Source organism: Hypomesus transpacificus, chromosome 14, assembly GCF_021917145.1.
Source record: "Hypomesus transpacificus isolate Combined female chromosome 14, fHypTra1, whole genome shotgun sequence".
Classification (NCBI taxonomy): domain Eukaryota; kingdom Metazoa; phylum Chordata; class Actinopteri; order Osmeriformes; family Osmeridae; genus Hypomesus; species Hypomesus transpacificus.
In genome coordinates, this window is record NC_061073.1 from 2,281,730 (window position 1) to 2,295,927 (window position 14,198).

Genomic DNA, 14,198 nt, shown 5'->3' on the forward strand with positions numbered 1-14,198 from the left:
CAGTAGCTGCAGACAGACACACACACACACAAACCCACACGTACACACACTCACGCGCACACACAACCCCCTCCCCCTACACACACACACACAAACAAAACACACACACTCAAATACATGGACACCCACCCACTAACACACACTAAAGCGTCATTCACCAGACTCATTTGCCTTCATGTAAATCTTCCAGGCAGCTCGCAGGCAGCTCCCGGTGAGTCCTGTGGGGCACCCCGGGGAGAGGGAGAGGGGGGGGGGGGGGTCGGGAGATTAGGAGAGCAGTCGTCTCCCTCTGAGCTCATCTCTTATCTCTCCACAGACAGCTGCCTGGAGACATGAACCAGACAGGCCCAGCCTGACCTACAGTACACCTGGGAGAAGGAGGAAAGGGAGGAGAGGAGCACAGACAGATATACGAACGTGTGTGTGCGTGCAACTGCAAGGCAGAAGGAGGTTGCTGGGCCACCCCGGGCCTGGGACAGAAACATCCGGGGACATGCTTGTCACCTGGGTCACGCCCTGAGATAAGGGCCGCAGCCACCCAGCGATCAGAGCTGGCACCCACATCCCGCATCCTGAGCTGGGTGCCCAGGGCCGGACTGGCCATCGGGGATACCGGGAGAACCCCCGGTGGGCCGACGGGGTTGGGATGGTCCAAAACACCGGCCCACTTCCATTACCAACCGGCCCTCTGACATCGCCAGCATCTCATATTATTTCACGTCACAGCTTGAATACGGAAAAATAGTTCTCAGACCTTTTGAGGTCTAAATTCACTGACTGATATTTATACTGCTCCTTGCGATCTGTATTTACACTCATGGTGCCGACCTGTTTCTGACCTGTATTCTGAAATGTGTTCTTACGTACTTTCAAACATTCAACATATATGATGTAATTTCTTTGTAATCATCCAAAATAATGCTAAGTGTATATGGGTATTTTTCCAAGTAGGCCAATGACTGGTCGATACGTGCGATCGATGCATTGAGTGGACAACGTGTTTTGAGTGGGCCGCACACCGTTTACTGAGTGGGCCGGTCTGACAGTAAAACTCCCGGGCCACTTTTTCCCCCCAGTCCGTCCCTGTGGGTGCCTGCCGGGCAGTACAGACAGCCTCATCTGATTAGCTATGTGTCTGATTAGCTAGCCTCATCCGCATGCTTTCTGAAACACCCTCGCTCAGCACTGCCTTTGATACGTACATGTGTGTGTGTGTGTAACTAAGTGGGTCTCCCCGACACCCCCAAACACATACCCTACCACGTCCCCATCCGCCTCCCTCTCTCCTTCTACAGCCAGAGGAAATGTTCCTCCCATTCTCTCATTCCTCTGCGTGTCACACAACAGGTAGGCCTGTTTTCCACTCCTTTCCTCTCCCCCCCCTCTCTCTCTTTATTCTCTCCTTCTACCCGTACCCCCATTCAGTCCTTCCTCACCTTCGTCCCCCCCATCCTCTATCCCTCACTCCATTTTTCTCTCTGCCTGCTCCTTTGTCATTCCCTCGCCCTCTCCCCCCCCCCATCCTCTCTCCATCCTCAGCTCTCTTCTTGGTTTCTCCTCCTCACCCACCCTCCTCATAAAGCTCTTTATGAGCTCGGTACTGGTTCCTGTGAACATCCGCCAGGGAATGTCGTAAAGCCAGCTAGACCTTTACTCCTGTGTTCGTAGGGAGGCCTGGAAGTCTGCAGCTACACACACACACCTACAGACGCAGAACATACACACTGCAGCGTGCCTCCCAGAGAGATGGTGAAATAGATAGCGGGGGAGAGAGGAGGAGTGTGAGTGAGTGAGTGAGTGAGTGAGAGAGAGAGAGAGAGAGAGAGAGAGAGAGAGAGAGAGAGAAAGGGAAAGAAAAAAAGGCCCAAATAAATACTGTTCCTAATTTACGGGCTCTTAAACCCCGTTGAGAGGTAAGGGCTCAGAGCTGTGGAGTGGTAATCATTCCCTGGTCTGACCTCACCACGCCTCCCCCTGCTCACACCCAACCTGCTGCATCACCAAGCGCCTGAAGATCTCACAAGAGATCCCATCACCAAGACGCTGGACCTGCTGGGCTCTGAGGGCAAAGAGAACTATCGACAGGTGTCTGTCTGTCTGTCTGTCCGTCGGCCTGTCTGTTTATCTATCTGTCCGTCCGCCTGCCAGCCTGTCTGTCGGCCTGTCTGTCTGTCTGTCTGCCTGCCTACACTGCATGAGGCTGGTAGTAAGTAAGTCTATGACGCATGACATCTGGTGGGATCATAGCGGTGTTGTTACATTCAGAGTCAAATCTATCAGAGCCGTTACACTATAGAAGGTTATCTCTGTGTTGCCGTAGCGATGGCAGATCCCAGCTGACAAGCTCTTGAGTGCCTGTGAACCCAGCACTTCCTGGTAATCCCCAGCTGGCCAATAAGAAGCTTAACTGTCACTGAACGCCGCTAGCTGGCATACGCTACAGCTTAAAGCTAGCTACTCTGTTCTACATACAGCCTTCAGTCAACTAGCTAGTTTACATACGCTTGAAACCCGGAGCTAGTAAGTTTATCTAAACACAATGTAATCAGCTCATTACTACATCAATTACCTTACTGCTGCTACTTGGTGACCATACAGTGGACATGAAGATCTATCTCAGATCAGGGTGTATATCACCAGTCATAATCTCTATGACCTTAGTTAAGACTCTCTTTCAGGCTTAATATAGGGTTAGAAATGTTTTTTTCAACACAACTTTGAGATATGGTTGATGTGAGATTCTGTGCGAATTGATGATTGGGAAATCCCAGGTCTCAAGTTCCTGTGTCTGTGTACAGACCTGTCTTCTTTATCTTCCCCCCTTTATCCCCTGCATTCTAGTTGGGTTCATCTCTGTGTGGTCGAACAGGTTTAGACAGCCAGCTGGAGCACACAGTTGAATCACATCCCTAGTCCCCCGGTACACACACACACACACTGGTCCCCCCCCCTTCTCATACTATCTCTTACTTTGTCATCCTCTCCTTAGTCTTACTGTCAGAAGAAAAACTCCCTAATCTCCCAGATTATCAAAAGGTTGGACCTGCAAGGTAGGGGTACAGAGACATACTTCCTGTTTAGAGGAGAGGGGACACCAAGCTCTGTCCAGCAGAGGGCCAGCGGATGACCATCATGGGTGAGACCATCTACAGTCCAGTCCTGCTGAGGAAGGAGGATAAGAGAGGAGGAGGTGCTCGTTTTGCCTGTGAGGTATAAACACATGCCTGTGAGTCACAGGCAAACTGAAACTCTGTCAGCACAGCGGTGAAGTCACCGGAACAGCAGCACAACACCATTACAGCAGACACACTGGGATGACTGAGGGCTTGTGTCACTGAGGGTTATGACCTCAGAGGGTGTTAAGTCTGCCTTTCCTACCTCCTCCGTCCGTCCACTCTTACTCTGCCTGCCCTCAGCTCTCAGGTCACTCACCTGAGGAGACGCTAAGCTGCTTATCTGCTGAAGCTGCTACTCAGCTCATGTCGCTCCAGCCTGGGTCCAGCTACAGCCCCTGCCTACCCCCTACCTGCCCTCCTAGCTACAGCCCCTGCCTACCCCCTACCTGCCCTCCTAGCTACAGCCCCTAAGTGCCCCCTCCCAGCCTGGGTCCAGCTACAGCCCCAACCTGCCCCCTACCTGCCCCCCTAGCTATAGTCCCTACCTGCCCTCCTAGCAACAGCCCCTACCTGTCTCTGTAGCTCATTCCACTCAGACCCACAGAGCTGTGAGGAGAGCTGACAATGCTGATCCTATCCTTGTCAGTGTGTGTGTGTGTGTGTGTGTGTGTGTGTGTGTGTGCGGGTGTGTCCTAGCGGTGTTCTGTCAGAGTGAGTCACCCAGAGCAGCTGCTCAGTAATAACCGACTTCTACAACAGTTTAATGATACAGTTAACTTCTGCTCTCCTGACACACAAAACACACACACACACACAAACAACCCCAGCTTGTACTGGTGAATCACAGGAGCACTCACTGGATCCGATCTGGCCTTCGTCTAAGGTTACTAAGGAGCCATCAGACAGCTTCAGATGGCCAGGCCCCCCCACAGCCATACCTCACCCATGCAACCATGTTGAGGAGCCCGTTTAACAGACCAGAGCTGCTCTGCAGAGCGAAGGTTATAATTCCAGTTGCTGAGAAGACTGCAGTCAAAGGTGAAATTCAGACCAATTCAACAGGGCTAAGGATAGGGTAAACGAAGGGTTCAGATTAGGATTGAGATGAGCTGTTGTGACCTACAGCAGCTGTTGTGTGTAAAACAGTCGTCAATTCTCATATACATGTCCGTGACGTCATACAGTCATGCTGGTCCATGATTACTTGACCATAGAGTTGAATTACAAGTTTAGAGTTCAAGATAGAAAGGAAATCAAATGAGCCCAAAACTGATTATTATTTTGAAGTGCCGACAATAAAAGACTAACAGCACTCAACAACTCAAAACAAGAAAACACAACAAAAAAAACAAGACAAGACAGCCAAATTCTTATCAACACTTTCAATTGAGTGTGTGTGGGGGAGTGTGTGTGTGTGTGTGTCAGAGCGATGGCAGTTAATTGACTGTTTGTCCAGCTCCAGGAACTCCAGACATCCACAGGAAGTCGTTAAGCTGAGAGGCCCGTGGCGGTCAGGACCAGAGAGCATGCTGGGAGAAGAATGTCAGGCCAGTCACCCCCTACAGAGCCTGGCAGGCCAGAGGTCCCTTTACAGTCAGGACGGAGTGTGTGTGTCTGTTTGTGTGTGTGTGTCTGTGAGCTTGCGTGTGTGTGTGTGTGTGTGTGAGCTCGTGTGTGTGAGCTTGTGTGTGTGTGTGTGTGTGTGTGTGAGCGTGTGTGTGTGTGAGCTTGTGTGTGTGAGCTTGTGTGTGCGTGTGTGCGTGTATGCGCAAATCTGTGTCTGTGTCTGACTACTCTTGGCATGGTTTCTCGTTACAGAGTCACAGTCAACAGAAAACAGGTGTGAAGCTCTGGACTGGGACCCCAGTCGTCTTCTCCCTGTGATGGGAGTATCTGCGGGGCATCATGCTCCTGCTCGCTCTGTGCTGGAGCCAGTGTGTGCTGTGAAGAGGAACAGGCCAACTCAATGACATGGCAAACCATCATGCTGTTCACAACACAAACACATGTCTGCATGCGTGTGTGTGCTTGAGAGAGACTGTAGACAAAATGTAGGAAAATGTAGACAGAAAGAGAGAGAGAGAGAGCGAGAGAGCGAGAAAGGGGGAACTGCAATAGAAATATGAAGAGACAGAGCGAGAGACAGGGGGAACTGCATTCGAATACAAAGGGAGAGCCTACTTCTCCTCTACGCGTATCTCTTTCCTTATGATTGTAGCTGATGACTGGATCATTAGCCGAATCAGGTCGTCTGACATCGCCCTGCTCTCAGGACAAACAATGGGCAGATTGTGCCACCCTGGGCCCTGGCCGCAACGCAGGGCGCTGGGACAGGTTCCCACCCTCTGCTGGGGGCAGCGTGGAGCCTTCCGATCCGCCATCCGATCACCCAGACCACTCTGGTGCCCCGCGCTCCAGGGTGGCACCGAACCACCTCCACTCCCAACTTTTGAGTGTGTGTGGAGCTAGTTGAAGAGTCTAGGTTGAGGCTTGCCCAATGTGATAGGGTATAGCACATAACACAACACACAGACTATCTTCGACCTTGAAATAACAGGACTAACAGGACACAGAAATATCATTTCTGAGCAATTCTCAATATTTTTTGAGGCTCATCTAGAGATATAAAATAGAGAGGGACGGAGGGAGATGGAAAGAGAGAGAGAAGGAGGTGTGTGTGTGTGTGTGTGTGGGGGGGGGGGGGGGGGGGGCAAGGGTTGCATTCCCCTGTAGAACGTAAAAAAGTCAACAGAGGGATTAGAATGTAAGGATTAACCCGCGAGGACACTGGCCAGAGGACCTGAGAGGCCGACACAGAGAAATGAGAAATGTTCTATCACGTTACTGAAAACGCTGGTCACTGTTTGGCTGTTGAAACGTTGAGAAACGCACTAGTAATAATAACGTTATCAAATCAAATCTCTGGCGAACCCTCAGCAACACCACACGGAACAACTGAATCAGAGCGCGCTACACAGCTTGCCAGTTCAGAAACACACATTGCACATTCAAAAAACACTACATTCTTTCCCGCGGCTTGTGTTATTAATACCCGTGGATGCCCGGTATTTCTCTCGCATTCATTTCACTATCAGACAAAGCCGTTCTTGCAGACAACGCTGTCTTTGTCACCGTGAAGCGTAGAAATTGCCTATACGGAATCTTCCGCCGGTTTCTAGATCCCCGTTAAGCACTGTTTTGTCAGGTGGTCACACTCGTTTCCAATCTGCTAATATCGGTAACATCTAATAATGCATAAGTGAAGCACTATGGCAGAAACTAAGACTACAAACTGCAGGCAGTGATGGTGCACAGATAAAATGGTCCCTGGATCATCACAATCCATAACAATTAAGATATTAGGTTTTAAATAATCGGGGTTTACAATTTCACACATATACATTTTATAAACACTACAGCCTACTTGAAACAGAGTTAACTAAAAGACGAACCGTCCTACGTACATGTCTGCTGTCGGAGTCTGTCTCAGACGAGGTCAGTGAATCACTCCAAATATTCAAATCGCAGTTCCGGTTGTAACTGTCTCAAGAATGTGAACAACGTTTAATTCCGTGTGCTCATCTTCTATAAGAAATGAAACGTATGCATCCGAAACGTATTTAATATCGCCCGGCTTCGTCTGTTCATTTGTCCTCTGGTTCTCCCGAGTGTCACTTTCTCCCTCTAGTGCATGCGCGCGGGGCTGAAGGCTCGGTCCCGTCCTTATCTCAGAAGGGGTGTGGACAAAACACCGAGGATGAAAAGAACGGCCATGCCGCGCGGGTCCGTCCAAGCTCTCCGCTGTGGTTCCAAAGCAACAGGAGAAACACAAGCAACCGAGAACAGACCACACGCCTTACATTTGTGACTTTCTGAGCGACTCTGTTTCAAGTGCCTGCCCCAAATGACTCGTTTAGAGCGCTTGAGTTTTCCTTCAGCAAACACACACCGTCTTGCACGCACACACACACACCCCACACACACTAGTAGCATGGAATGGCAGCTCGGCTGTTTGGAACATGCGTGCGTGTGTATGAGGGATGGACAATAGGAGCTGTATTCATCCATTTCTCAAACAAACTCAGGTTTGCGGGTGCGCGTGTCTTTGTGTGTGTTCCTTAAACTTACAAACCAAGTCACAATCAAGTGCCCAAATCATAATCAAAAGTACTTCTTCAATGGTACTTCTTCCTGACCCCATGTTTCTGCTGCCCTGGCTCTGCCAATCAGGGGCAGGAAGGCAGGTGAAGCCTTCACGCTCATTTGCTCCAATGGGAGTTTGATTACAGGAACATGCAAGCTGCACAGTCATCAAGATGTTTAATTGAGTGTGTGTCATGAGTGTGCGTGGGAGAAAAGAGTGAGTGATGTGTGTGTGTGTGCTTTCTCTCTCTCACACTCACACATTCTTTCTGACTCACTCTTTCTCTCCCTTCTCCACAGTATCTTTTTCACTCTCACACAAACTCTTTCTGCCACACTCACACTTTCTCTCTCTCACACACATACACACACACATTCATCAGAATAAGTGTGTGTGACAGTGACAAAGGCCCCTTGCCCCTCCCCGACCACGCCAAGACGAACGACCCCTCTCTCTCACCGGGTAGCCATCACCAAGGCAACAAGGGGTGATGTCATGCATTGGGGAGAGAGTGCGTCTGTTCAACCTCCTGCCTGCCTGCGTGGGAGAGATAGGGCCAAGACTGGACACACACACACACAGACACACACACACACACACAGACACACAAACCAATAGAACTCTGCCTTTCACTTACAACCCTCCACCCCCTCCACCCTCCCCTGCACCCTCCATTGAGAACCACCAGGCCATTCTCCACCTCTCTGAATGCCCCCCATCTTCTTGAATCACAGCCAGTGGTACTCGTACCCCCCCCCCACACACACACACCTCAGCAGCCCTGCCCCCCCCCCCACGTTAGCCCCCTTCCCAGCACCCCCCTTTCACCCTTCTCCCCCTCTGCCCAGTGTCTCCAAATCTGTTATTATTACTTATGCAGCATATTGTGTTTCAATCGGCTTCATTATTAATCAGGCTGATTGTTACATCATTGTCAACCCCCCCGGACCTTCCACAACACACACACACACATACACACACACACACACCAGAATCAGAATTTGGTTTTATTCGCCATGTAGGTTTACACAAACACAGAATTGACTGCCGGATGGTGCAAACAATAAACATATACGGATCTTAAATCAAAAGTAGAAAGGTTATTAGCACCTCCCCCTCCCCAGGATCCCCTCCACCCCCAGCACTGCTGTCCCAGCAGGCCCAGCCCAGGATCTGGGGGTGACCCAGCATGTCGGAGCAGAGCCCTGCTGATGCTGGCAGTCCTGTAAACCTCCAGCCCATGTTCAGACACCCTGGTCCCAGCCCTAATCTGGCCTGAGCGGCTCCCCCCTGCCTGCTGCCCTGGAGATTACACTGCCATCACCCCTCCAGCTGGGAGGGCCACCTCTTCCAGCTCTACTGGGACTCTACTGCGACGCTCTGCTGGGACTCTAGTGCTGCTTGAGTCTCTACTGGGACTCTAGTGCTGCACTCTGCTGGGACTCTAGTGCTGCTTGAGTCTCTACTGGGACTCTAGTGCTGCACTCTGCTGGGACTCTAGTGCTGCACTCTGCTGGGACTCTAGTGCTGCTTGAGTCTCTACTGGGACTCTAGTGCTGCTTGAGTCTCTACTGGGACTCTAGTGCTGCCTGAGTCTCTACAGGGACTCTAGTGCTGCTTGAGTCTCTACAGGGACTCTAGTGCTGCTTGAGTCTCTACTGGGACTCTACTTCTGCTTGAAGTAGAGTCCCAGCGCTGCACGTTGCAGCCTCTCTATATGACTCTCTCTCTAATCTAAGACATCCTCCCGTCTACTCCACTGCAGGGCTGTATGCTGGAGGAACAATTACAGTTGAGACACTGACGCAATTAAAGAAAGATTTCAGAGTATGTGTGCATGTGTCGTTCCAGGAGCCAGGGTAAAGTAGGCCAAGAAGACTCTGGGGTTGGGGGGGGTGGCTGTGGAGGGGGGGACGGGGGGGGGGCAGGTCAATGAGATGTCTGACTGACTAGGAGGCTGCAGACACGTGTTCATTCATAAATACTGAATCTCATCTTTTTGTCTCCCCTCCCCCTGTGTGTGTGTGTGTGTGTGTATGTATTTGTGTACATGCATGTGTGTGTGTGTTCCTCTCCAGGCAGCAGACCCAGATATATGGGTCACTCTAGTAAACCCAGACTGCTCCAGAATACAATAACATCATCGTCTTTACGACATCCGACACTCGAGTGTTACCCGGCCCTGTGTCCTGAGCATGGCTGTTTCTACCAGGCCACCTCCTCACCCCTGACCCCTGACCCTCAGAGTTTAGGACCCCGCCTGGGGGTCCCAGAGGAGCTGTGGGCCAATCTGGGCTGGGTAGAAGAGTTCTTTGATCTGAATTGAACAAACACACACTCTGCCTCTTTCTCTCTCTCTCTGGGGGTATCTAGCATGTGTAAGAGCTCAGCCAGCCCTCCCTCCTCGCAGAACCAGTGTCCCACAGGAACAGGGGCGGACCCCAGAAACCATGAATGTATTTATAAACACACTCTCTGTCTGCTCCTCCTTCCTCTTTGATTCATTTCCTGTCAGGAGAAGAGGAAAACATGGGAGTTGGCAGAGAGAGAGAGAGAGAGAGAGAGAGAGAGAGAGAGAGAGAGAGAGAGAGAGAGAGAGAGAGAGAGGACTGAGAGGGAGAGTGTGTGTGTGTGTGTGTGAGACACAGACACTGTGTTGGGGACACAGAGACAAGACTGGTGGTGGGGACAGAGACAGGGGACAGGGAGAGAGAAATGTTGTTGTTTTCTTCCTCAGCAACAGACGGGTTCCCTTAATGTTACGTAAACTCATCTGAGAAGACGTGCTGGAACGTTCTCGAGGAGGGAGGGGGGAGGCGAAGAGGGGGAAAGATGGACAGAGAGAGCGAAGGAGGGACAGAAAAGAGAGAGAGAAAAGCGGAAAGACAAAAAAACAGAGTTATGTAAGCTATCATTAGCTGTGCATTGACCTTGGACAGAACTGGCACACCCGCTAACAGACTGAACGGCCACCAGCGCAGGCTGATACCCATGAGTGAGCAGACAGTCACAAACACACACTTGACCGACACACTTGCACAGCACCACCTGTTAGCTCCGTCTGCTGTGCCACCTACGCCTACAACGAAACCTCTCTCTGACCACACCGAAACCCACTCTCTCCGACTGCTCCTCTCCTCGGGCCCTGGTTAGTCCTTGTCTCCGGTCTCCCTCTCCACAGCCTCACCCTTGCTGATGCTGGGCCTGGAGGGAGGAGGAGGAGGGGGTTCTGGAGGCCCCCTGGTATACAATAGTCCACCGTTTAGTTCCAGGAGACTGGATGTTTAGTAACAATCGGCGACTGTACAGCTGACTCACCGCAGGGGAGAAGGCGGGTATGAGAGAGAGGCCAAGGGGATGAGAGAGAGGCCAAGGGGGTGAGAGAGAGGCCAAGGGGGTGAGAGAGAGGCCAAGGGGGTGAGAGAGAGAGGCCAAGGGGATGACAGAGAGACCAAGGGGGTGAGAGAGAGGCCAAGGGGATGACAGAGAGGCCAAGGGGGTGAGAGAGAGAGGCCAAGGGGATGAGAGAGAGGCCAAGGGGGTGAGAGAGAGAGGGCAAGGGGGTGAGAGAGAGGCCAAGGGGGTGAGAGAGAGGCCAAGGGGGTGAGAGAGAGGCCAAGGGGATGAGAGAGGCCAAGGGGGTGAGAGAGAGGCCAAGGGGGTGAGAGAGAGAGGCCAAGGGGATGAGAGAGAGGCCAAGGGGGTGAGAGAGGCCAAGGGGGTGAGAGAGAGGCCAAGGGGGTGAGAGAGAGGCCAAGGGGATGAGAGAGGCCAAGGGGGTGAGAGAGAGGCCAAGGGGGTGAGAGAGAGGCCAAGGGGGTGAGAGAGAGGCCAAGGGGATGAGAGAGGCCAAGGGGGTGAGAGAGAGGCCAAGGGGGTGAGAGAGAGGCCAAGGGGATGAGAGAGGCCAAGGGGGTGAGAGAGAGGCCAAGGGGGTGAGAGAGAGGCCAAGGGGATGAGAGAGGCCAAGGGGGTGAGAGAGAGGCCAAGGGGGTGAGAGAGAGGCCAAGGGGATGAGAGAGGCTAAGGGGGTGAGAGAGAGGCCAAGGGGGTGAGAGAGGCCAAGGGGGTGAGAGAGAGAGGCTAAGGGGATGAGACAGAGGCCAAGGGGGTGAGAGAGAGGCCAAGGGGATGAGAGAGGCCAAGGGGATGAGAGAGGCCAAGGGGGTGAGAAAGAGGCCAAGGGGGTGAGAGAGAGGCCAAGGGGGTGAGAGAGAGACCAAGGGGGTGAGAGAGAGGCCAAGGGGGTGAGAGAGAGGCCAAGGGGAGAGAGGCCAAGGGGATGAGAGAGGCCAAGGGGGTGAGAGAGAGGCCAAGGGGATGAGAGAGAGGCCAAGGGGATTAGAGAGAGGCCAAGGGGGTGAGAGAGAGAGGCCAAGGGGGTGAGAGAGAGGCCAAGGGCATTCGGCCTTAAGCTTCAGGCTCAGGTTTTTGTCCTCCGATGTTTGACAGTTGCTGTGTGGACCTGACAGCAGCCATCAGGACCGTGACAGTCTGGCCTGGCGGTGGTCTGATCCTACCATCCCATTCACAGAGACTAGAACCCCCCCGTTCCACTCCTCCCCCCCTGCTAATCCCCCCTCCCCCTCCCCCACCCCCGTCCTCTCCATGCAGCCATTAGACCAGGGTGGGACCGTATGGTTCGGGTACTGATCTCCCGATGAACACACACACGCACATACACACAGACTCACATACACGTACGCACAAATGCGTGCATGCACTTACGCGACCACTACACTTGGTCGTACAAATATTTGTACTTCGACAATCATTCGACAAGCATAGAAGAGATCATGTTAGAGTACCTCGTGTTTTTCCACTGCATGGTAGCGGCTCAACGCGACTCGCTAGGGTCAGTTTTCCACTGCCTACCCTCTCTATGTAGCTAGTCCACCTCTAGATTTGCCATTTTCAAAAACGGCCATTTCATATATAATGGAACCTACACCCCTGTCTCTGGCTCTCTGACCCTGGGGGCTGGTCTGTGGTTGTGGTGAGAGCTCCAGGCCATGTTAGTGTTTAGCATCAGGCCTGAGTCCAGTCTGGCCTCGAGCCCTCCTGCCAGGCCACAGAAGCAGCCTTTAGCTCCCCTAACAATGGAGCTACTCCAGAACACCTACTCCCTTGCTGCCACAGGCCAGCCCAGCCTGCTGTCTGACCAGACCAGGCTGCAGTAGTTCATATGAGGCTGGACTTTCTATTTCTGTTTGGAGCTCTTCCCCAACCCAAACACACACACCCACACCCCCCCCCCCCCCACACACACACACACACACACACATCCCCCCCCCCACACACACACACACACACACAGCACATGACGGCGTGGCAGAGCCAGCAATAGCAGCTGATGCAGCAGGCAGCAGTAAACAAAGAAGCAGCGCAAAGACACGGCTGGCTGTCAGAATGCTAACTTCCTGCTTCTGCTGCAGCTTGCGGCGACGTGCTTCCTGTTTAAAAACTCCGACCGTAGTCACCATTTAGTCTGTCTGTGTTTCTCCTCCACCAGGCAGAGCCACATGAGTTGCTTCAGCACTGCAGATTACAGACATAGCATTGTCTCTGAAAGCCTAAAGTAGGGTAAAGCAGAATAATACATAATAAAGTGGTATCATGCACAGTCGGCATGGGTGGGGTGTAGCAGGGTGGAGTACAGAAGCCGACAGTGTCAATGTGATATTTATAGTTACAGTAGAAATACTGTACTGGTGTAAGTGCAACATCCCTTATATCTGAACTACAGTGCAACAATAACATCTACAACATGACATAGTTAAGTGCAGCACAAACAACATGGTATCACACATCAGACAATTCCGTGGGCACAGACATTTATCGATTATAAAGTAGGTGAAGGGGGAGTGGGGGGGCAGGGTTAGATTTGACCTGGACCTGAATGGAAACAAGCTACAATACTTGAATTATGGACAAACTAACTTTCATACTAGTTAAGATTAGATGAAGGACAGTGGCTTTCAAGAGTTTGAGGTTATCATGAACCACATGACTAGTTAGAGGAAGGATTCCAGTTCAACACTGCCCTCTTCTGGATGCAGTGCAGTACTACAAGGAAGGTGACGTGTTGACGAGAGAACCAAAAAACACAGCAGAGAAACTGGGAGTTTTCCTTTGCCTTCCTTGAGGCTTTAGGTTGGTTTAGGTTGGTTTAGGTTGGTTTAGGTTGGTTTAAGTGCAGTTATATTGGCGTTTTTGAAGCCCTCTGTGACATTGCTTGTAAGAAGGGCTATATTTACATATACATTTACATTTATGCATTTAGCAGACACTTTTATCCAGAGCGACTTCCAAGAGAGAGCTTTACAAAAGAGCATAGGTCACTGATCATAACAACGAGGTAGTCCCAAAGGTAGTCCCAAACTATATGGATTTGAATGATTTGAAAAGAGGCGGTCTCTGTTTGGACGCACCACAAAGATTAAGATATGAATTAACACAAGCAAAAGGTTTACTTCAGTTGTGTTGTTTCCAGACTATCTATGCACACAGGATGAGCTTTCACACTTATAATCCTTGGCACAATCAGGGAGTACGGGGGGCAGTGATTGGTTCACGTGTGGACCTACAGCAGCCCTGTTACTGAGTGAAATCCAGCCAATCCCTAAAACAGTCTGGACCCTGGAGTGGGACAGCTGTCTGGTGAATTAATAAAGAGATCTGGCTCTTCACCTCTGGCTGTCTGAGCTGATCACCAGACAACTGGATGTGAATCACACCCATCCAGGTCTGAGTGGGTGTCTAGGGGTGTAAAGGGTTAGCCTGCAGTGGTTTGCTGTGTCTTGTGCAGTTTGACATGTGGATCTTTAATACCTGGACCAGTCAGCTATCTCTCTGTAGAGGTCTGCGTCCACAGTCTGGAGTATTCTGCTTAGTAAGAGGTTTTCCTTCAGATAGAAGTCTGCAGATGAGTTATTTAT